This window comes from Ambystoma mexicanum, chromosome 5q, assembly GCF_040938575.1.
Source record: "Ambystoma mexicanum isolate Mex_15411 chromosome 5q, UKY_AmexF1_1, whole genome shotgun sequence".
Lineage (NCBI taxonomy): Eukaryota > Metazoa > Chordata > Amphibia > Caudata > Ambystomatidae > Ambystoma > Ambystoma mexicanum.
This window is the reverse complement of record NC_090933.1, coordinates 870,684,064-870,706,463: the sequence shown is the minus strand read 5'-3', so window position 1 is coordinate 870,706,463 and position 22,400 is coordinate 870,684,064. Positions and strand designations below refer to the sequence as shown.

The window sequence follows — 22,400 nt, the reverse complement described above, 5'->3', positions numbered from 1 at the left end:
CTTCCCTTTTCCCGATGTTGTCAATATTTTCTTCATTTTGCGATTATACGCCACCGCCTTCCAGTGTCGCTCAGTGCCCACATATTTAGCCAAGCCATCGGTGAACCAGGCATGTTCAGTTTGTTCACTAGTTAGCTCTCCATAGGGAACTCCCCATTTGACAGGAGACTCACAAAGTTCAGTCCTCTCCGAAGGTTCCAAATAAATGGGTGGAACACCAGCCACCAGTTCATGTAATTTTGCAACTCCACCCTTCCCAGTTTTGGCACGATCTTGTATGTCACATTTCCATTTGATGATACTAGCTTCTTGGGCATGTCCTATTCGAAGTGTTTTAGGGGAGCTTAGTATCCACTGCATGATCAGAATTTGTGGTCGTATCAATACATCATGACCCACCGTCATTTGTTCTGTATCCACAAGAGACCAATAGTATGGCACTAATTGTTTTTCAACGGGAGTGCATCGGTCACCACCTTTGGGTAACCTACGACTCCAAAACCCCAAAGGGACACGCCTTTGGTCCTGTTTCTGCCACAGACTCCAATTGGCATAGTCTTCCTGTACAGCCACATTTAATTCCACTTCCCCTGCCCTCAATGGCCATAAATCAAGCACTCTTTGTACAGTATCTTTGGCTAACTGAAATGCTTTCTCCTGCTCCTCCCCCCACTCGAAGTTAGATTTCTTCTGTGTTACTTTGTAGAGGGGCGTGAAACTCTACCCCAAACGTGGTATATGCTGTCTCCAGAACCCAACAGAACCCAAAAAACCCTATAAACTGTTGAGCTTGGTTCTTATTCATGGGTGTAGAAAACTCAAGGATCTTTTGTTTAGCCTTTGGCACCCTTTCAAGATGCCCATTATGCCACTGAATTCCCAGAAAAATCACAGTCTCCACAGGACCCTGGGTTTTTGTCTCATTAATTTCCCATCCTTCTTTTCTCAGTCCCTCAACAATAATGTCTAGGTGCATCCACACACTCTGCTCATCCTTTCCTTGTATCAGAATGTCAGCAATGTAACGCAAAATCTGCATGTCAGGTTTGCACAGAATTTTATCAAAATTTTCTGCCACCAGCCGGTGACAGATTGCTGGACTATTTTTATTTATTTATTTTTTATTTATTACATTTGTTACTCGGCCAGACCCTAGGGTATCACGGCGAAAGATACAGGAGAGTTCACTCATTATTATACAATGTTGCAGTTACAAAAACAAATAATATATATTTTTTTTTTATACATAAGTTACAAGAGATCATGTAGTCATATACCAGATTCCATTCGGTCAATTAGCCCTTCCCATTTTGTTTCAGCACTATTTGCATTATTGCGGCTGCCTAAGCAGTGTAGTTGGTCATGGGAGGGTAGGGCTTGAGCGGTTAATATTTATTGAATAAGGAACAAGTTACTTACTTGTAACTGTTGTTCTCCAGCATGGGTCTGGCATGGATTCACATGCTCATGAATATTCCCCGTCGTCAGGCTGGGAATCCTCGGTAAAGAAAAAATCAGTATCAGTTTCGTTTCTGATCTGTCTTTCGTAGTAGTAACCAATCACTGATCTCTGCGTCATACAGACCACAGCCAATGACTGCCCTCTACCTAAGCCCCGCCACTGGCAGCCATCTTCAGATTTGGTAGCACGTGAAGTGGCAGTATGACCAATTGAAGAGCCGCAGAGGGGTAGGCGGGAGGGTTTGCATGTGAATCCATGCCAGACCCATGCTGGAGAAAAACAGTTACAGGTAAGTAACTTGTTCCTTCTCCAGCATGGGGTCTGGCATGGATTCACATGCTCATGAATATAAGAATAAATAGCAGTACACACATGCACAACCACGGGGGGTGGCAAAAGGCTCAACATTAAGCAATACAAAAAACTCAACATTAAGCATCTCTTACCTCCTCACCAGGCTCACATTAAGCGAACAGGTTGCGCAGCACTGCTTGGCTGACCCTGGACTCCTCCATGGAATCCCGATCGACGCAGTAGAATCTCATGAAGGTGTGCGTCGACCTCCACGTAGCAGCCCTGCAGATGTCCAGCAGGGGCACACCAGATAAGAACACCGTAGTAGCAGCGATCGCTCTGGTCGAATGGGCTCTCGGACGGCCTGGCAGCGGTCGGTTAGCCAACCGGTGACAGTGCATGATGCAGCTGGAGAGCCACCTGGAAATAGAAGACTTCGAGAGAGCCTTCCCTTGATTCACAGGTCCAAAGTTCACAAACAGCTGTGATGTCCTACGGAAACTCTTTGTGCAGTCCACGTAGAACTTCAGCGCTCTAGCCACATCCAGCGAGTGCAAAGTCCTCTCGGCCGGCGACGAAGGAGACGGGAAGAAAACAGGTAACACCAAGGACTCGTTAAGATGGAAGTCCGACGGCACCTTGGGCCCAAGTACGGTGCTTTGCAGGATAGGGCCTGGATCTCTCCCACTTGTCGTGCGGAGGTAATGGCCACCTGGAACGCAGTTTTCCACGACACAAACTTCATCGGTGCGGAGTGCATCGGCTCGAATGGGGGCCCCATGAGCTTGGTCAGCACCACGTTAAGTTCCCACGCCGGGGCCTTCACCGGCGGGAACGACCGGAACAGTCCTTTCATAAACTCTTACCAGTCGATGGGACCACAGGGACGTCCGTCCTGTGGATCTGGTATATCTGGAGATCGCCGCCAGATGAATCTTAATGGAGGCATGGGCTAGCCCAGCCTTTGCCAGCGATAGCAGGTACGGCAGCACTTGAGGGGCCGTAATCCGTAGGGGGTTGATCTTCTGTGCTCGGCACCAGATAGAGAACCTCTTCCACTTATGACCGTAGCATTTGAGAGTCGAGGACGCCCTAGCCTTTGCAAGAACCTCTCTGCAATCGGCCGGTATATCGTAGCCTCCAAACTCTAGCGCTGCAGGAGCCAAGCCTGCAGGTTCAGCGATGCCGGGTCGTGGTGGAAGATGGCGCCTCCTTCTCTGGAGAGAAGGTCCGCGTCCACCGACAGCTTGATGGGAGGGGACGTTGACAAGTCCAGAAGGTCCGGGAACCAGATCTGCCTCGGCCACGCCGGTGCGACGAGGATCATCCTGCACCGGGACCTCTTGAGCTGGCTGATGAGTCGAAGCAGCAACGGCAACGGAGGGAATACATACAGGTATAGGCCGTCCCAGGAGAACGAGAACGCATCGCCCATGCTTCTCGGCTGGGGAAACCTGCTGGCGAACGTCTTGCACTTCCAGTTCGTCGCTGTTGCGAACAGGTCGATTTGGGGTTTTCCCCATCATCGGAAGAGTTGATCCACCTGATCCTGGCGCAGTTCCCACTCGTGACACGCGCGCAGCTCCCTCCTGAGCGAGTCGGCAATGGTGTTTCTTTCTCCTCCCAGGTGGAAGGGAACCAGGAACATCCCCTGGGCGACCGCCCAGTGCCACAGATCCTGTGCCTCCTTGGATAGGGCTGGGGATCTGGTGCCTCCCTGCTTCCGTATGTAAAACATTGTCGTGGTGTTGTCCGTGAAGATCCGCACCACCTTGCCCTTGAGCGACGGGAGGAACGATTTGAGAGCCCAGAACACGGCTCGGAGTTCCAGGACGTTGATGTGCAGGAGCCTCTCCTCCGGGAGCCAGAGGCCTCTTGCGTGGAGATCTCCGGTGTGGGCGCCCCAACCTTCCAGTGAGGCGTCCGTCGTCACCGTCTCCTGGTACGCCGGCGTCTGAAAGTCCTTGCCCGCCGTGAGGTGCGCTCGAACGCCCCATCACTGGATAGCCCGCCGGAACACCTCGTTGAGGGGGACTCTGTCTTCGAAGGTGCCCGTCGCCTGCATCCGTCGAGAAATTCTTGAAGAGGGCGCATCCGTAGTCTGCAGAGGAGCACCAGGTAGATGCAAGAAGACATCATCCCCAGGAGGGACTTGATGGACCTCACCCTGGCCACGTCCGTGGCTAGCAGGCGCTGCACTTTGCCTAGAATGGTCTTCGTCCGTTCTTCCGACGGGGCCGCCAGGCGCCTCACTGTATCGAGCTTCGCTCCCAGAAACAGGGCCACCTGCGACGGCACCAGGTGGGACTTTGGGTAGTTTATGGCGAATCCCAGGTCTGTGAGTAGCTGGACGGTCCTCGCAGTGTGTTCGACGGCGAGTTCCCTCATCCTCGAGCGTATGAGCCAGTCGTCCAGGTAGGGGTAGACGTGAATCCCCTGCAGGCGCAGCCGCGCCGCCACTGGTGCTAGGCACTTGGTAAAGACCCTGGGGGCCGACTTCAATCCGAACGGCAGTGCTCTGAATTGGTAGTGGCGTCCATGGACGACGAACCTGAGGAACTTTCGGTGACTTTTGAGGATGGGAACGTGGAAGTATGCATCCTCCAGGTCCAACGACAATAGAAAGTCGCCTTCCTCCAGCTGTCCCAGTACGTGCTGGAGGGTGACCATCCTGAACTTTTGTGATCTGATGTATTTGTTCAAACGACGAAGGTCCAGGATGGGGCGCCAGCTGCCCGTCTTCTTCCTGACGACGAAGTACCTTGAGTACACCCCGGAGCCCCGGAGCCTCTTCGGGACAAGCTCGATGGCGCCTTTCCTGAGCATCGCCCGTACTTCCAACAGCAGTTGCGGGACGTGAATTTCCTTCCTGGCCACAGGTGTAACGTGAGGGCACTTCTTCAGGAATTCGATAGAGTGTCCTCTTGCCAGGGTATCCAGCACCCAATGGTCGGTGGAGATGGACTTCCACACGCCGACGAAATTCGCCAGCCGGCCTCCCACCGGGGTGCTTCGGTGGGGGCCCGAGAGCACGGCCGGTTCAGTCCTGCTTGGAGGTGGTGGCCTTGCCGCCCTGGCCACCTTGCCGACAGCGGCAAGGCACTCCCTGCTTGCCGCGACCCCTGTAGGCCTCCTGAGACGAGGAGCGTGCCGCCTGGCGGTAGGATGACGAGCCTCCGCTGGATCCCTTGGAGGCACCCTGTCTGCCTCCGGAGCTCCGAAAGGGCCGTCGTTGCTGAAGGGCTCCTTGGGCGCGGGCCGTCTCCGTGTCCATTTTTATGGCTTGGAGGGATTCGTCCACCGCCTCCCCGAACAAGTTGCTGCCGTCGAACGGCATGTCCAACACCCTGGTCTGGACGTCCTGACGGAAGTCGGTCGCCCGAAGCCAACCCCGTCGTCGTAGGCAAACACTGTTGCCCAGCTGGCGGAACCCGGTATCGGCAATATCGGTCCGACGCCACCTCGCCCTCTTGCAGTATTTCCAGGGCCTCGGACCTCATGTCGTCCGGCAGGAAGTCCAATATGGGGGCCAGCTTAAACCAGAGCTCCCTGTCGTAACGGGCCACGATCGCCAGGGCGTTGGCCGCTTTGATCGTCGTCGCTGCAGACGAAATGACCCGCCGCCCCATGGCGTCCAACTTCTTTCCCTCGCCATCCGGCGGGGAATTCGACGTCGAGGCTCCTGACCCCGCCGCTTTCTTCTTAGCCACCGCCGAGACGACCGAGTCTGGCGTTGGCTGGGCCCTGAGGCACAAGGGAGCGGTGTCGGGGACCCGGTACTTCTTCTCGTACCGGCCTCGTTTGGCTGGTGCCGTGGACGGGTTCTTGAGAACCGACAGGCCCTCCTCCCAGATGTCATCGATTAGGGGCACCGCGATGACCGTCTTCCTCTTGGCCTCCCGGCGCTGATAGAGGAAACCTTCCTTTTTCTGCTCTTCCGGGCAGAGCTGGAACAATTCGGACGCCCTGGCAATCATGGCGTGGAATGAGCCAATCCCGTCGGGCGGCGAGGCCCGTGGGACGGGAGACAGGAGACCCGTTCCGTCGCCGTCGCCCTCATAACCTGTCGTCTAGCCCAATGCACTGTCATCTCCTGACTCGTGGGAGGATGAGGAGGGAACTGTAGGCCTCACGGGGGCGAGCGGAGGAGAGGGTTGGGTCCTCCGTCGTTTGTTCTGAGGATTTCCCGACGGGCCAGGTTGCGGGTCCTCCGGCCTGGGCCGTGGGAATCTCGTCCTTATCTCAGAGCATAAGGACTGGATGGCAGACAAAATGGCCGCCGAGCCATCCTGAGGCCTAGGATCCGGCCGCGCCGGAAGGGAAGGCCGCTCTTCCTCACCATCGTCATCTTCCTCGGTTATCTCCCGAGGATCTTACTGACGGGATCGAACCTTCTCGAATTGGACTTCGAGGTTCCTCACGGCCTCGGTCAGTTCCTCCTCCGAGGCTGACTCGGAGCTCGAGGAGGGCACCGTGCCCCCCCTCGCTTCTTCCATCATGGCGGCCACGACGATGGGCTGAAAAGAGGATACCCTCCTTGGCGGCAGGGAAACTCTAGTCCCAGAGGCAGTCTCCGCTGGCGGTGTCTCTGCCGGCTTGGCCAGAGTCGCCGCGATAGCCTCGATAGGGGCCTTCGCCTGCTGGGTAGGGGCCTTCACCACCTTAGGTGCGTCCCGGGCCTTCTCCTTCGGGGGAGGGGCGACGCCTCGCTCTCCCTCTTCCGAGATCGGACGGGGCTTCTCCCGAAGCTTACCCGGGGTCTCGGACTTTCTCTGCCCCGAACCGGAGCGTTGGCTCGTGGTTGACGGTGCCGGGGAAGGTGCGCCCTGCCTGGCGACCGAAGAGCCCGACCTTTCGGCGCTCCCGGAGCCAGCGGACTCGCGGCGCTTGGCCTGGTGTTGGGCCCCCGTCGCCGGGGCGCCCGCACAGGACTTAGAAGCCCGCTCGGACCCTTTCTTCTTCTTCTCACCGTCGAGCCCTTCTCCAACCAGCTTGCGAGACAGGATCGACGGTCCCTCATGGTCCGCTCCGACAAGTTCTTGCAGAACTGGCAGTCCTTCTCTACATGAGTCTTGTCCCCATGAAGACAGTAGAGGCATCGCGAATGTTCGTCTTCCTTAAACACATTCTGCAGCCCGCATCCAGGGCAGCTGCGAAACAGCTTGGGTCCGGGTGACGAACTCGCATCCTGGGCCATCTCGAAGTAGGCCGCGAATCTTCTGGAATCCTCCAAGAAGTTGATTCGACGAAATCTTCGCCCTTGAGGGGCGTAGGAAAATCCTGCAACGGGTAGCCGTTAACGGGAGTAGAAACGGTGGAGCTTGAGGCTCGATTAACCGAAAAAATGTGAAAAATCACCTGAAAAAACGCGAAACACGCAGTAAAAGCTCGAGAGCTAAGCACAAGGACTCCCAACACTTGAACGTGCAGTAAAAATCTGAAGATGGCTGCCAGAGGCGGGGCTTAGGAAGAGGGCAGTCATTGGCTGTGGTCAGTATGACGCAGAGATCAGTGATTGGTTACTACTACGAAAGACAGATCAGAAACGAAACTGATACTGATTTTTTCTTTACCGAGGATTCCCAGCCTGGCGACGGGGAATATTCATGAGCATGTGAATCCATGCCAGACCCCATGTTGGAGAACCAGGTTTTCAATGCTTTTTTGAATTTTCGTAAGGAATCCTCGTTTTTGATACTCAGAGGTAGAGTGTTCCCGTGCGAAGGGGCTAGAACTTTGAAACTGCTTCCTCCTGCTCTGCTGTATTTGTATTGAGGAACTTCTAGGAGGGCCAGATTATTAGATCTCAGCGACCTGCATGACATTTTTTTTTTAATGGAATTGTTGAGGTAGCTGGGCGCTTTGTTGGTGGTACATTTGTAGACAATACTAAGAGTTTTGAATATGATCCTTGCTTCAATTGGCAGCCAGTGGTTTTCTCTTCTAGTACTGGATATATGTTCAGATTTCTTCATCCCTAAAGCCGCTCTAAGGGCTTTGTTCTGTAGTAATTGAATTTTGTTTAAATTGGTTTTGGACGTTCCTAGGAAGAGGTTGTTGCAGTAATCTAGTTTTGTTAGGATTAGGGCTCTAGCCAGGGTGATGCAATTTACAGGGGTGAGAAATTTGCGACTGAGTGCAATAAGTTTTGCTGTGTAGGCTGTGGACGAGGAAAGGGCTGCTATTTGTTTGTGCATGGAGAGGTTGGCGTCAATGTAGACACCTAACGTTTTGACTTGTTTAAGTACGGGGATCCGGGTACCGTCGATGTTAATATGAGAGTAGTCCAGGTGAAGGGTGCTTATTCTTTTTTGGGAGCCCACAATGAGGACCTCCGTTTTCTTATCGTTTAGGCAAAGACTGTTCGGGGCCATCCAGTTTTGGATTATGGAGTAAACTTTATTGATGGCGATGGTATCTTGGGTGTAGTCGCCTGTAATAGGGATGAGGATCTGTGTGTCATCTGCGAAATGGGTGTAAATGACACCCATATCGTCTAAGGCTGAGAATAAGAGTTCAGTATATGCGTTATAGAGGGTGGGGGAGAGGCAGGATCCCTGGGGGACTCCAATGGGTACTATTATGGGGTCTGTTGCAAAGTTTCCAATGGCAACTCTGGATGTACGGTCGGTGAGAAAGGATTTGATCCAGTGTGTGGCGTTGTTGGAAAGATTAAAATCTTTTTTTAGAGTGTTACATAGTTTGTCATGATCTACCAAATCGAATGCTGCTGATAGGTCCAGTAGCAGTAGGGTGGCTAGTTTGCCTGAGTCTCTAATAGAGTCCATTTGGATTTTAAGATCCAGGAGGGCTGTCTCTGTGCTGTGATTAGGCCTAAAGCCTGATTGTCTGGCTCCTATTTTGTTCTAGATGAGTTTGTAGTTGATTGTAAGCTATTTTATCAATGATTTTAAGTAAAAATGGGACAGTCGTTATAGGCCGGTAGTTTGTGGGCACTAGAGGGTCTAGAGTGGGCTTTTTTAGTAGAGGGGTGTTAGGCAGAAACCTGTGCAGTTCCCTTAGGGACCACTGTAAAAGATTTAAGACTACAGGTGTTGGCAGTAAACCCACTTGGTAGCAGTCTGTACCACCCAGATTTACCTGGTAGCTGTGGCTGAGCAGTCAGACTTCTCTCAAGAAGAGTTAGGCAGTATGCAAAGTATACACAATAGGCACTCAGATACAACAATACAAGCAAACACTGACCAGAGCTTTGGTATCAAAGTATATAATTATTTATTTAAAAACACACTGTTGAAAACACTCCAGCACTCTTATTGTAAAATATTCTAAACACAGTTACTATTATAATATATACACCCCTTTTTCCTTATCACATAAGTCACTGTAAAACACCACTTATTTTCATACAGAGGTGAGCGCTTAACTAGATGGCACTCCAATAAGTTTGTGAGAAAGGAAGGGAAAAAGACAAAATATGGAAAGGTACACCACTCTAAGATCCAGGAACACTGTTAGCAAGGCAGAAGAGCAAAAGTCACTGGTGAGCCAAAGTCCAAAGGCTGGGCCCACTCTTAGAGAGAGCAGAGCACAAATGCGCCCAAGATCACACAGTTACACTAGGCTTGGAAGTCTTGCAGAGGGTTCAAAAAGAGTTTAGAGAGGCTTAGGAAAGTTTAGCCAGGGTGTCCCAGGCTAACCCAGGTTCGAAAGCCGGGGGCTAAATCTACCCCGTACAGTCAGTAGCAAGGGAAGCCAGGCGGGACACGGTACCTTAAGTGGGAAGGATCCTCCAGCGGTGGCAGCTGTTCCTGGTAGTGGGTGCAAGTTGCGTCATCGTCCAGGGGAAGAGAAGATCTCGACTTGGAGGAAAGATGAAGGTCGTTGCACTACCAAGGCAGAAACCAGCCGCAGAGTTTTCCGGTTAAAGGTGGTACCTTTGTTTCGCGGTCGTGGTAAAACGTGGTATCCCGGTTGCCGGGGTGCTTGGCACGGGCAAGGCGGCCACGAGGTACGTCGGGAAGGCGAAAAGACGGTGAAACTGGTTATCCCCACCAGTCAAAGGAAGAAGACTCTCCGGCGGGAGATCTCCTCTGTCGTTGGGAAAAAGTGGTGAGACGGTCCAGCAGGGCTCCACCGGTAGTGGTGTCGTGGCAGGTCGGCTCAGCTTCTCCCTCGTCGGATTCTTAGGTCCTATGGCGACTTCTGAAGTTCCAGTCCCCAAAGCCCTGCTTTTATGCAGCAAACCCCCATTCACTCAGCCTAGCTGTCACTCAAACATGCTAAGTGGTGAGCCGGCCGGCTCACCGCTTGGGCCAATCAGGATGGAGTGCGACTTGAGTTGCCTAGGCAACTCAGTCCAGGGTGCCTAAATTCTCCTCCACCCCTCCTAAGTACCCCAGACAGAGTGGCACCACTTTGGAGGGCTTCTGTGGAGAAGCCCGCCAAAAAGTGGAACAAAGGGCTCGACTTGGGTTGGAGTCACAGAAGAGAACACAAACGCCATTTTAGAAACAAGTTTTGGCAAAAAATACCAACCGGAGAATTAATATTAATTAAATAAACCGGCGGTATGTTCGAGGCTACCGTAAATAATTAAATAAAGATAGTAGCCTAAAACAATGGGAAATCCTATAGGAAAATATTTGCAGTTGAATATAAAAAGTAGTATCCACTGCCACCAGCCAAAACTCAATCAGGGGGGACGGAGACGTGCCCCCTCGACTAACAGACCCCGGGGCAATTGAATTGCCCCAGCCAGTATGTCCACAATATGATGGTTTGTACTGGTTCTGTTCAGAATTTAAGACTAGTAAAGTCAATGGTGACTTTACATGCCCTGGGAGACAGTAGTCAGTCCCCAGGGTATGGAGTCTATACTGGGGGGTCACTATGACACCCCTGTGTTACTGCACTGAGGGTGCTGTGTAACACACATCAAAAACACATGAAGCCCTATGGGGTAAAAGACCCCATAGCCCATTAAATACATCTAGATTCAAAGAACCACACTCAAATCATGCCCAAGAGTGAGGGTAAAAGAGTCTCACTCTTAGCAGGAGAAAAAAATAAACCCCAAAAATCCAGCAAAGCTGCTGGGGGACTCACTAGGTTAGGAAATTCAGCCTAAACAGAGAATTCTCCCTAACAAGGGGTGACCCAAGCCGCTTTAATGCTGACTGGGACCTGATTTGTGGAGAAGGAGCCATTAACCAAGTTGGTGATTATAGGCGTGAGGGTGGGGGCACAGAGTTTAATTAGGTGTGCTGGAAAGTTATCTCCTTTGCAGTTGGACGCTTTAAGTTTGGATATAGTATTAAGTACTGTATCATGAGAGACTGATGTGAAGTTGAAGAGGGGGGCGGTATTTTCTATGATCGTGGAGATCTGGTTGGCCGTGGAGTGTTTGTCGGACAAGAGATTTCTTTTGGAGATAATTTTGTTTTGCAATAGTTTAATTTTAGTGGCCAAGGCATCTTGGATGGTGGTGCACCATTCTTTACTAGGTTTGACTGGGTTAATTATGGGGATTGGATTCTCCAATTCCTTGAGTATGGTGAATAGCTCTTTGCTATCGGAGGACGCATTACTAATTCTAGTATTGAAGGCATCTGCTTTATGGGCGATGATGGCTGATTTATAGGTTTTGTTTGCAGAGTTGAATTCTTCCAGGGCTTCTGAGGTGTGGTTTTTCTTTAGGCGGTGTTCAAGCGACCTTTTGATCCGTCTAAGAGAGACTAATTCCTCGTTGAACCAAAAGGAGGACTTTTTGTCTTTACGTTTGGTTTTGTTAACGCAGGGTACTAGGGCGTCAATAGTACTGGTAAGACAATTATGGAAATGGTCTGCCAGGGCACAAGGTTTTTTGGCGGTGATGATCTCGTTATTGAGGGCATTGGCTAATAGGGGGTTGATGTTTTCTTCTGTGAGTTTACGGATGTTTCTTGTTACATAGGACTCTTCGACAACCGTTTTCGGTAAGTCTGGTTTTTTGCACAGGATAGTGAAATTTATGCAATGATGGTCTGACCAGGGTACCGGGTGATGGAGTCTATGGATACTATAGTGTTAAGGCGTAGTATCCAGTATAGTGACCTCCCTTTTGTATGGGTAGGGGCGTTCACGATTTGCGTGAAAGCCATGTCTTTAAGTGCACTGTGTAGTGCATCTGCTTTGTGGTCTTGGGGGTCGTTAAATCCTAGATTAAGGTCCCCTAGGACTAAGCATTTTGTGTTTGGTTTAATAAGTGGCGTTAACAATAGTGGTATGTCTAATTCTGGTTGAGATATGGTGTTAGGTGCTCTGTAAATAGTTATTATGTTTATAGTGGTTTTGTGGTCCGTGGCTAGTTTATATAGCAGGACTTCGTAGCCGACTGGGCTCTCAATAGGACTGGTTCTTATTTTGAGATGGGCTTTAGCAATAATGGCTACTCCCCCACCTACTGATTTTGTTCTGTCTGTTCTGAGAATGGTGTAGTCTGGGGGAATCGCAATGGAGAGAGAGGGGCCGGACGTTTGGTGGAGCCAGGTTTCTGTCACTATGAGTAGGTCAAGTTGTTGCTCGATAATGAGGTCATGAATTTCTGTGGCATGAGCAGGTATGGACCGCGCATTAATGAGGGCTGCTTTGAGGTGTGTGGATGGAAGTGACTCTTGGGTGGGGGGGGGGGGGTTGAGTGAATGTTGGTAGTCTCTATGGAGTTAGATAGCTGTTTGATTGTGATGGGACTTTTAGGGTGTTTGGCTTGTTTTTTTTTTTAGGGGTATACTTCTTGTGTTTGCATGATGTGTGAAGTTGATAGCTCTAGGAGGGTTGGTGAATCTAGATCTAGGTCTTTGGGTTCTTATGGTGCCTAGAAGAGGGATTTGATTGGATTGATTAACTTTGATGGGTACTCTGGTAGGACCGTAGGAGGTTAAGTGGGTCCGTGATCTAAGTCTAGTGCGCCTAAGTGCACTGAGAACCGGGGTAGTTGTAATAGGTACTAAGTGGGGTGAGTTGTCATTTAGTGGCTTTTGGATGCTTTTGTGATCTATTAGACTATTAGTCGAATGGTACAGATTGGGGAATAGTGTAATGCGGGGCAAGAAAGGTGTAGGGCATGGGAGGGGGTGATGACGGGGGCAGGCTGCTCTGGAGAGGCCGTTGTCGAGGAAAAGGAAGTGGGTACCAGTGCAAGGTGCGTTATACGGGACGACAGAGAACGGAAACATCATGAATAGTAACCAGCTTTGCATGGTGTGGCTTAGTTTGGATTGGAGAGGGGACTGGTATTGGCTATCTGTAGTGTATCTGAATGTCACTCTTGTGGAACGTGCCTGGGTGAGTAATAGTACTATGGGCTACTATTATTTAATGGGACTAGCTAGTAGTACAAATCTGGGCAATGACAGGTACATATGCGTGATTATGGTTGCAAGGTGCTAGGTCCTAGGCAAATTAGTGGTGGATAGTACTAGCAGTGGCAGTACTGACTAGCATCACAGGGGTTGAGATGCGACTATGCACCCGTGTGCAGGGAAAGGCAACAATGGCAAGAGCTCACAACATCACAGAAGGCGAGATGCGACTATGCACCTGTGTGCCAAGAAAGGCAGCAATGGCAAGAGCTCAGAACATCACATTAGGCGAGATGCGACTATGCACCTGTGTGCAAGGAAAGGCAGCAATGGCAAGAGCTCACAACATCACATTAGGCAAGATGCGACTATGCACCTGCGTGTAAAGAAAGGCAGCAATGGCACGTGCTCACAACATCACATTAGGCGAGATGCGACTATGCACCTGTGTGCAATGAAAGGCAGCAATGGCACGTGCTCACAACATCACAGTGGGCGAGATAACTATGCACCTGTGTGCAATGCAAGGCAACAAAGGCAAAAGCTTTCAACATCACAGTAGGTGAGGTAAGACTATGCACCTGTGTGCAGTAAAGGGCAACAATGGCAAAAGCTCACAACACCACAGTGGGAGAGATAACTATGCACCTGTGTGCAATGCAAGGCAACAAAGGCAAAAGCTTTCAACATCACAGTAGGTGAGGTAAGACTATGCACCTGTGTGCAATGAAAGGCAACAATGGCAAAGTTTGCAAGACAATGTGTATCATGAGAAATGGCAGTGGTTTCAGGTAATGGTGGCAGTATAGCATTATGACAATATTCATGCGACTAAACAAACAGAATAAAGATTAGAGGGCCAGTATGCAGGGCCAAAGTTCCCAATGTATTCCATCTATGCAAGGTGTGTGACACGGTGGATTAATAGTGGTTGAAGGGGTGATGCGAAAGTAAAAGGGGGTAGTTGGGAGGCTCACCGTTTTGTCCACTGTCCTGGGGAGGGCGATCCAGCAGAGGCATGACAGGAGAGCAAGGACCTAGGGCAGCCCGCAGCTCGGCAAGCTCGGTCAGCTCAGTCAGGTGCCTTTCTTCCTGTGCCTTCCTTCGTGGGCCGGCGCCCGCCTGCCGGCGAGGGTGATTGGCTGGTTAGAAGAGCTGGCTGCCAATCGGAGGGCTCCTGGATCCAAGGGACTGGCTGGGGAGGATGCAAGTGGCCTGGGCGGCCATCATGGAAAGTGTAAGGTCCTCGTGGAGTGCAATGGCGGCAGCACTCGAATTTGCTGTATCCCATGGGAAAACGCTGAAACGTATACTGCCTCCCATTCCAAGAAAATGCAAACTGTTCCTGACATTCTACCGCAATCGGTACGGTGAAGAAGGCATTTGGCAGGTCTATCACTGCGTACTAAGTTCCGTCAAACTTTTGCACATTTTCAATTAAGGTAACCGCATCTGGCACTGCAGGGATTAATGGAGGAGTATATTTATTCAAATTGCGATAATATACAGTCATTCTATAGCTTCAGTAAGGCTTCTTGACCAGCCAGACCAGATTGTTCCAAGCCGTGGTTACAGGACATAACACGCCTGCTTCAACATATCCCTTACTAAAATCTGAAATCTCCTGCCACCGCAGGAATACGATATTGTTTCATAGATACCTGCTTTGTGGCTAGGGAAACTTGCACAGGGGGCATTTTCAATTTTCCCACCATACCGGGGGTAGTCCATGCACTCACCCCAAACTGGTAGGTTTGACCTTCTAGTCCTAAAGTCAATCCCTCCAGAATATCAAAGCCAATAATATATTCAGTTATGGGAACAATCAACACTTGGTATTTATTCCTTTTCCGATTACCATTTTAATATCAACGCTGGTTTGGACTGCAGTGGTCTCTTTCCCTCCCAGTCCTGTGATGGTAAAATGTCTGCCATTAAATCTCAAAAGATTGCCATGAATCAAGGAGGCCTCCGCACGGGTATCAATTAAGGCGCAAACCTCTTGTGCATTTCCTGATTGCTAAAATAATTTCACATTCACATGAGGTCATCTGTCTACCTTAATCCGGGCAGACGCTACTAGGAGTTTGACCACAATCCTATTCGTATTTCAAATGCGTGTATTTGGACTTTGTCTCCAACAGCATATGTCGGCTGATATTGTTAATATGTCCCCATGGACTCCTCATCCACCTCCTCCTCAGGCGGCGCAAAAGGGACTGTGCCCCCATTTGGCTTATTCACATCCTGCCTCTTCACTTGTTTGTACCATTCTTTTCCTCCGAGTCCTCGCTTTTTTATATAGCGGATACATTTCTCAGGTTTTGATTCCATCAATGTCTTCTCGTGGCACTCCATCCTTTAGTAGAGCCAAAAACATATCTTTTCGGGATACACGAAAGTCTCGGCAATCAAACCTCTTTCAAGGGGTTTGTTTATCACTGCGCCCATCTCTCCCTCTTGTGGGGTCTCTCTTCTGTCTTGTCCCATTCCCCAAGGTCTGCTAACTGTCCGATAGCATCCACCACTTCATTTGTTATTTTACAGGTCATCCCCACCAGCAGAGTCATAATGACATTTTTGTATGCCGGAGGCGCAGTTCGAATGATTGTATTTCGGGCTGAGACCGACAACACTACTACCCCCATATGTTCGGGATCCTCAACATGGATGGCTTCTTTCATGGCATGCTCTCTAAGTCTCTGAATTGCCTCTCTCAATGTATACCATTTCTTCTCTTCGCTAGGGCAGTCCGATGTAATTGGATACTTCCGATTACATCCTTGAGCCATTAGCTGTAAAAATGACACTTGCGGTTCTCTCACGTCATCATCATGAGGTGGCACTTCACACAATACTTCCTGAATATGTGTTTCCTGTGACAAGGGCAAAAATCGTGAGGCGTCCGTCGTGTCTACAAGAAGCCCCACTGCACCTCCTTCAAATAATCTAACCATCCATGTTATAAGAGGCTCACTAGCCCTCTGTTTCAACCGACTACTTCCCCAACCTCCTGTTGAGAATAATCCTCCAAGGTTGTCAAATCCACAAACCCAGGATTTGGCCCAGCTCGCCTACGCATGACTGGTTTAACAGCCACCTCTTTCTGACCAGGTTCTGGTTTGGACAGCACTTCGCTCTCCATCCCACTCTCTGAACTAGTACTGTCGAACACATCTCCGTCCCATTGGTCGGGGTCCCAAACAACCCCTGCAGAGGCAATCACTGTTGCCACCTTGCAGGTATTTACCCTTACTCGTCGTGTATTGTGCCACTCTTACAGCAGCTCGCTTGGCTCCTGCTTGATATTTATTCGCATTAACGCAATCTGTTTCTCGGCAGCCAGCTCCTTTTCCAGTCTTAGGACACTCTCCTGCAATTCTACATTCTGCTGATGCATCCTTCTGAACACATGCAACAAAATCCACCCTCGTTTACCTAAAGCGGAACACTCCTTTCCCTTTTCCATAGGTACCTGTCGCAGGCAACCCGCCACCTCGGCTGGACTCGCCTCTCCTATACTTGAATCCCATGACTCACTCAAACCTGCGCCACAAGCCCAAGTCTGTGCCAATTTGTCATATGGACTCTTTGTCTGCCCTGGGATTGTCACCTCAAGACAGTCCCCGCCTGTGGAGCTTCCTTTTTTTCTGTATAGTGACCCCATGGTGTCAATTAATGTTTCACGCCCTTATTGAAAGTACCTGAAACCACACCTATACATGTCACAAACGTACACACCTATAAACGTACACAAGAAATTGCCTTTCTGTGTCCAAGCTTCAGATTCGTTCGGTGTCTGGAATCAATTTCAACACAAAGACCCAGCCCACATCGCCATTATGTTTTGCTTTTCCGATACGTGTAATGACTTTTGGAAACCACTTACCCTATTGCATGAACCAAAAAGTTCTTGGACTCAGGAAGGCAATTATACACACTTAGACCAACTATTAGAATATACTTGGCTCTTTACTGCCCGTTTATTCACAAACAAATATACAGCTAGATATTGGAATAAATGCAATCGATTATACATAACCACACAAGCAAGAATGGTTAAATAAGGAGCTACATCACTCTTAGTGCAGTTGCAGAGGAAAACTTCAGCTCAGCCACGACAACACTACCCAGTCCCAAGGCAGGTAGGCAGAGAGATCACACATGCTAACGGGGTCTAGAGCGGAGCGTCCTCCCTTTCATTGAGACTTCATCACCCGGGGTTCCAATTCTCGGTCTACCATCGTGATACCTGTACTCTTATGGGGTAAAACATCCCGCCCCACCTAGGTTGCCAACCGTCCCTGGCCGAAGGACAGACAGCAAGCATGGGAGGCACAGAGTGGAAAAATCCAGACAGTAGTGGAAAAACCCAGTTTGTCTCCCGCGCGCTCGTTCCCATCACCCCTCATCAATGCACCTGCACATCTCCAACTCCCTTCTTGGCTCGTCCTTGAGCGAACAATACAACTATCATTCATAGTGAGCTCATCCGTTTCATAAAACTATCTTGGAACCACTGCAGAATTCATGTCTGCCTTCTAACTGGGCTCACAGAAACGTAGACTTTCACTGCGGTTTGGAAATCAATGTCCAAAACGGCCGCGCACCGGCACCATGTTTTAGCTCATTTTCGCACACGCATTACACCAGGTCCCTGCCTGTCAGTTGCGCCCCGAACTGCCTCTTGGTCCCCTAGCACTTGTGGTCTGTATCTGTAACCCTACAGTCCGCCCACTGTCGGCACTTATTAGCTACCCGTGCCTGCTAACTGTTACCTGCACTTCTCCCTCGTGCACTTCTCCACTTCCCTCACCTTTCCCTGGGCTTGCGCGATCTGAATGACATAAGGCCTAGTAAGATGATTGTTTTGTCCTTCTTGTCCAGTCGTGCCTAGAAATACTTGTGTACAGGTGCGTTATAAATGCTGTATCATATCATTGGCAATGCCAACAGTTTGGGCTTTTTTGTAGGCATGGGAAAGGCACTTGCCAGACATAGCCATACTGGTATTAACTATCCATTCTTGGTAGCAGGTGCAAAATAGTGCGAGTGACTGGGCATCTAATAGCAGTGCCTGGAAAAAGCTCAAAACTTTGCACAAGCCAAACATTTTGTTTTTTCTAATGCTTGATTTAAACAGGACTTCAGTTCATTGCCAATGCTTGTTTTTAACAGGACTTAAGTGAAGGACATGCAGAGTGCTTATATATCCAGCGGCTGAAGGCAGACATGGTAGATATTTTTATTACACCAGGAGCAGGGTTTACAACTCCAAGTCATTAACTCTCAGACGACTGATTCGAACAAACACTGGCAGACACTTTGAATACAAAGCAAGCCTGATGGAAAGGCATGATTAAAGCAAGCTCAATGAGTTCCAATGAGGAGGTGTTTTGGCAGGCAGAGGCAGGAATGGGTGGGAATGGCCATAGGGATTAGCATGGCCATAGGCAGGCAATAGATGGGCACATATCCAAACAACACCTGTAGACTGTTCCCCTCTCATATGCCCTTCCTCCCCATATGTACTCCAATGCAATAGTTTCGGCTTATAGGAAGTCTCAAGCATCTATGTTATCACTATGCCGCCGATAATGTGAACAAATAAAATGCTGAATACAAAAAGCACGAGGCACAATAATCACATAGATCACTTTTGCCAGCATCCCCATTCCCGCTTCCCCTTTTCCGCTACTTACCTTTTAGTGGCACACTTCGGTGTGTCGCCGATAACCCTCTATCCCTGCGGTATCCGTTCCCTTCCATTAACTTGGGTCGGAAATGGGGCCGCAGGGTCCTTTTTATTTTAACATTGTCGCCCGCTATCCAGATAATGGAAGTGGGGGGCAACCCCTGAGCCCATTACACCGAACAAGTGTAGCGAAGGACACCCCCGCAACCCACAATCCCCTTATTCGGTGCAATGGGATTTGTCCCCCGCACCCCACCGAATGCGTAGGAAACGCATTCAACATTTTTTAATCAGCATTTCAGGCCGATACCTCACAGGCAACACATAATAGCCAAAACTAAACAGGAGAGCATATGTCTGCTGAGATGTAATCAGAAATAGGCTTGTAGGCATCATTTTCTTTTAAATTACAAGCTATATTGGTTGAGTGGAAGAGAGTTTTTGTGCAATTTTCTTAAATATGGGTATCTCTGAGAAGACTTTGTCGAACCCGGCCTTTGTAAAACACATTATGGAGGCAAGACTGGATAGAGACACACGACCAGAGACAGTTGTATAAACTGCACGCTCAAGCCTATCCGGAGGTAAGGCAATATAATAGTCTCCCCAAGTACCTGTTCAAATATCCAGATAGACACTATTGTGCACAGTAAATGCGATTTCGCTTAAACCTTTACCCTACTAAAGAAGTATTGGTTGCACGAAATCGAAACTGTGATAATGATGCGACATGTAGACTTTGTGAACACGAGAACACTAAAGAAAATCGTCATCTTTTACTGTTCTGCACTGCATTAACAGAAATAAGGTCTAGACTTTTGGGATGTTTTTGGGGTAAATGTAGTTCCTTGACCCTGGAAGAGTGGTGGTTAATTTTTGTGTGTGGGGAATGTACTTCTGCAATCTTGGCCCTAATCCATTGTCAAATTGTTGGAGTAATGTTTTAGAAATTGTGGAAATAAAAGCAAAAATAAATACAAATTACAAGCTATCTGGTAGACATTTTTTCTTACCAGGTTCCTTGCCTGTAATTGATTAAACAAATCAACCCCATCAAAACCAAGACCCAAGATCCCTTCCTGGACACTGGATGGGAACTTTGAGGCCTTCAACCATGCTGCCTTCCTGCTATCAGCTCAACCTGACAACCCACGGGGCATGGTGTCTAAATGTTGTAAAGCAGATTTAATTAGGTCTGAAACCCTTGGTTGGGCTTGCTCAAACTTGAATATAGAGGAAGGTCTCTTTTGAAATAGGCTAGCTGTTCCCACAATTTCTAATTACAGACAGCTAAGAGCCTATCAGAATGTGCCTGCAGCAGGTGCAGGGCCGAGAGTACAAATGTATCAAGGAGCCTCTTCATCGTATTAAGTGGAGTTGAAGTAGAGGATGTTTATTGCTGTTACCGTAGATTTCTTTGAATACCATTTTACCTAATGAGATTTCACCAAATTTATTTCACTGAAAATGGTAGGGGAAATGGTATATGTGTAATACATAATAGGTGGGGTGTGGGGTAATGGTATATGTTAGGATATAGAGGGGTAAGGTGGGGCTGTGGGGGGTCCCCCCCAGATTATAAAAATAAAAGTAGAAAAAGTTAAAAGTAGATTTAGTTTTTCGTTGAAATGGATTTGGTGAAATCTCCATTAGGTGAAATATTTTCAAAAGCAATCACATACATCCGTTTATTACACTGTACAGTTGGCACGGAACAGACAATTGTGCTTGTGGATGAGACATAAGCTTGATCCCCTGCCATAGACACTAGCCAGTACTGCTAATGAAAGTGGTTGTTCACTGGACGAGCCAGTGTACAACCGTATTTTCCTCACCTGTCGAAAAACAGTCATTTGCATGTCTATGTTCGTGCATATACTTTGTTTGATACACAGAAGACAAAAAACCCAACTCGAGTGCAGGAACCTCTGGAACCAAGTTACTCCATAATGCCATGCAGAAAGGCACAAAAGGTAAGGCTAAAGATTGAAGTTCATCCACTTCTTGCACATGAGAAACTCATTTTTCCAAGTTCCAGTTGATAAACCTGAGGACCCATTTGATCATGAGGGTGCTGGAGGGAAGAACGAGGGAGAACTGGTACCGGGTCCACTGGTAAAGGTTGCCCAGCATTCAGTGTGGGAGACTGTTAAAGCACCTGTAGAGTCTCAGAAGGGATGGACGATGCATAGGTGAATGCTGAAGATGAGGCATTCAGTCCCTTATTAAGGTTCATAAGATAACTTTTCATAGCCTTGGAGGTTACGAGGTGCTGATATGTAAAGAAGAATCTGTACGGAGTGTTAGGGAGAATTCTCTGTTAAGGCTAATTTCCCAAACCTAGTGAGTCCCCCAGCAGCTTTGCTGGATTTTTGGGGTTTATTTTTTTCTCCTGCTAAGAGTGAGACTCTTTTTTTCCCACTCTTAGACATGATTTGAGAATGTCCTTTGACTATGTAATGTCTTTTATGGGCTATGGGGTCTTTTACTCCATAGGGCTTCATGTGTTTTTGGTATGTGTGTTACACAGCAGCCTCAGTGCAGTAACACAGGGGTGTCATAGTGACCCCCAAACATAGTCTCCATACCCTGGGATTGACTACTGTCTCCCAGGGCATGTAAAGTCACCATTGGCTTTACTAGTCTTAAATTGTGAACAGAACCAGTACAACCCATCATATTGTGGAAGTACTGGTAGGGGTAATTCGATTGCGCCTGGGTCTGTTTTCCAAGGGGGCACTGTCCAGTCCCCCCCTTGTCGAGTTTCTGGCTGGTGGCAGTGGATACCACGCAAAATATTCCCCCGGAATATTTCCTATGGGATTTTCCCATTCATTTTAAACGCACCACTTTTTGGTGCAATGTTAAAGATACCGCCGGGTTATTTATTTAATATTTATTCCCCGGTTGGGTCTTTTTGCCAGGACTCGGTTTTAAAATGGCGTTTGTGTTCGCCTCTGAAACTCTAACCCAAGTCGAGCCCTTTGTTCCACTTTTTGGCGGGCTTCTCCACAGAAGCCCTCCAAATGGTGCCACTCTGTCTGGGGTCAACAGGATGTGTGGGAGGGGGATTAGGCACCCTGGACTGAGTTGCCTTGGCAACTCAAGTCGCACTCTTGTGTGATTGGCCCAGTGGTGAGCCGCCCGGCTCACTACTTAGCATGTTTGAGTGACAGCTAGGCTGATAAATGGACGTTTTGCTGCATAAAAGCAGGGCTTTGGGGACTGGAACTTCAGAAGTCGCCACAGGACCTAAAGAATCCGAAGAGGGGAGAAGCTGAGCCATCTACGACGACACCACCGGTGGAGCCCTGCTGTACGAACTCACCACTTCCCTGACGACAGAGAAGATCTTCTTCCAGGAGAGTCTTCTTCCCTTTGAGCTGGTGGGACCAACCAGTTTGCCTTTTTCGCCTTCCTGGATCGTCTCGTGGTCGAATTGCCCGTGCCAAGCACCCCGGCGGCCGGATAGCCACACTTCACCACTACCGCAAATAAAAGGATCGTACCTTTTAACCGGGAAACTCCGCGGCTGGTTTCTTCCCTGGCAGTGCAACGACTTCCAGCTTTCCTCCACGTTGAGATCCTCTCCTCCTCTGGACGAAGTCCCGACTTGCACCCGCTGACAGGAACAACTGCCCCCGCT

General features: G+C 49.2%; 1 protein-coding gene across 1 annotated transcript in view; it reads right to left on the bottom strand.

Annotated features, from left to right (window-relative positions):
- Positions 1-22,400, bottom strand: part of TMEM67 (transmembrane protein 67) — a 2,125,990-nt gene that overhangs the window by 1,067,606 nt on the left and 1,035,984 nt on the right. The window lies entirely within an intron of this gene.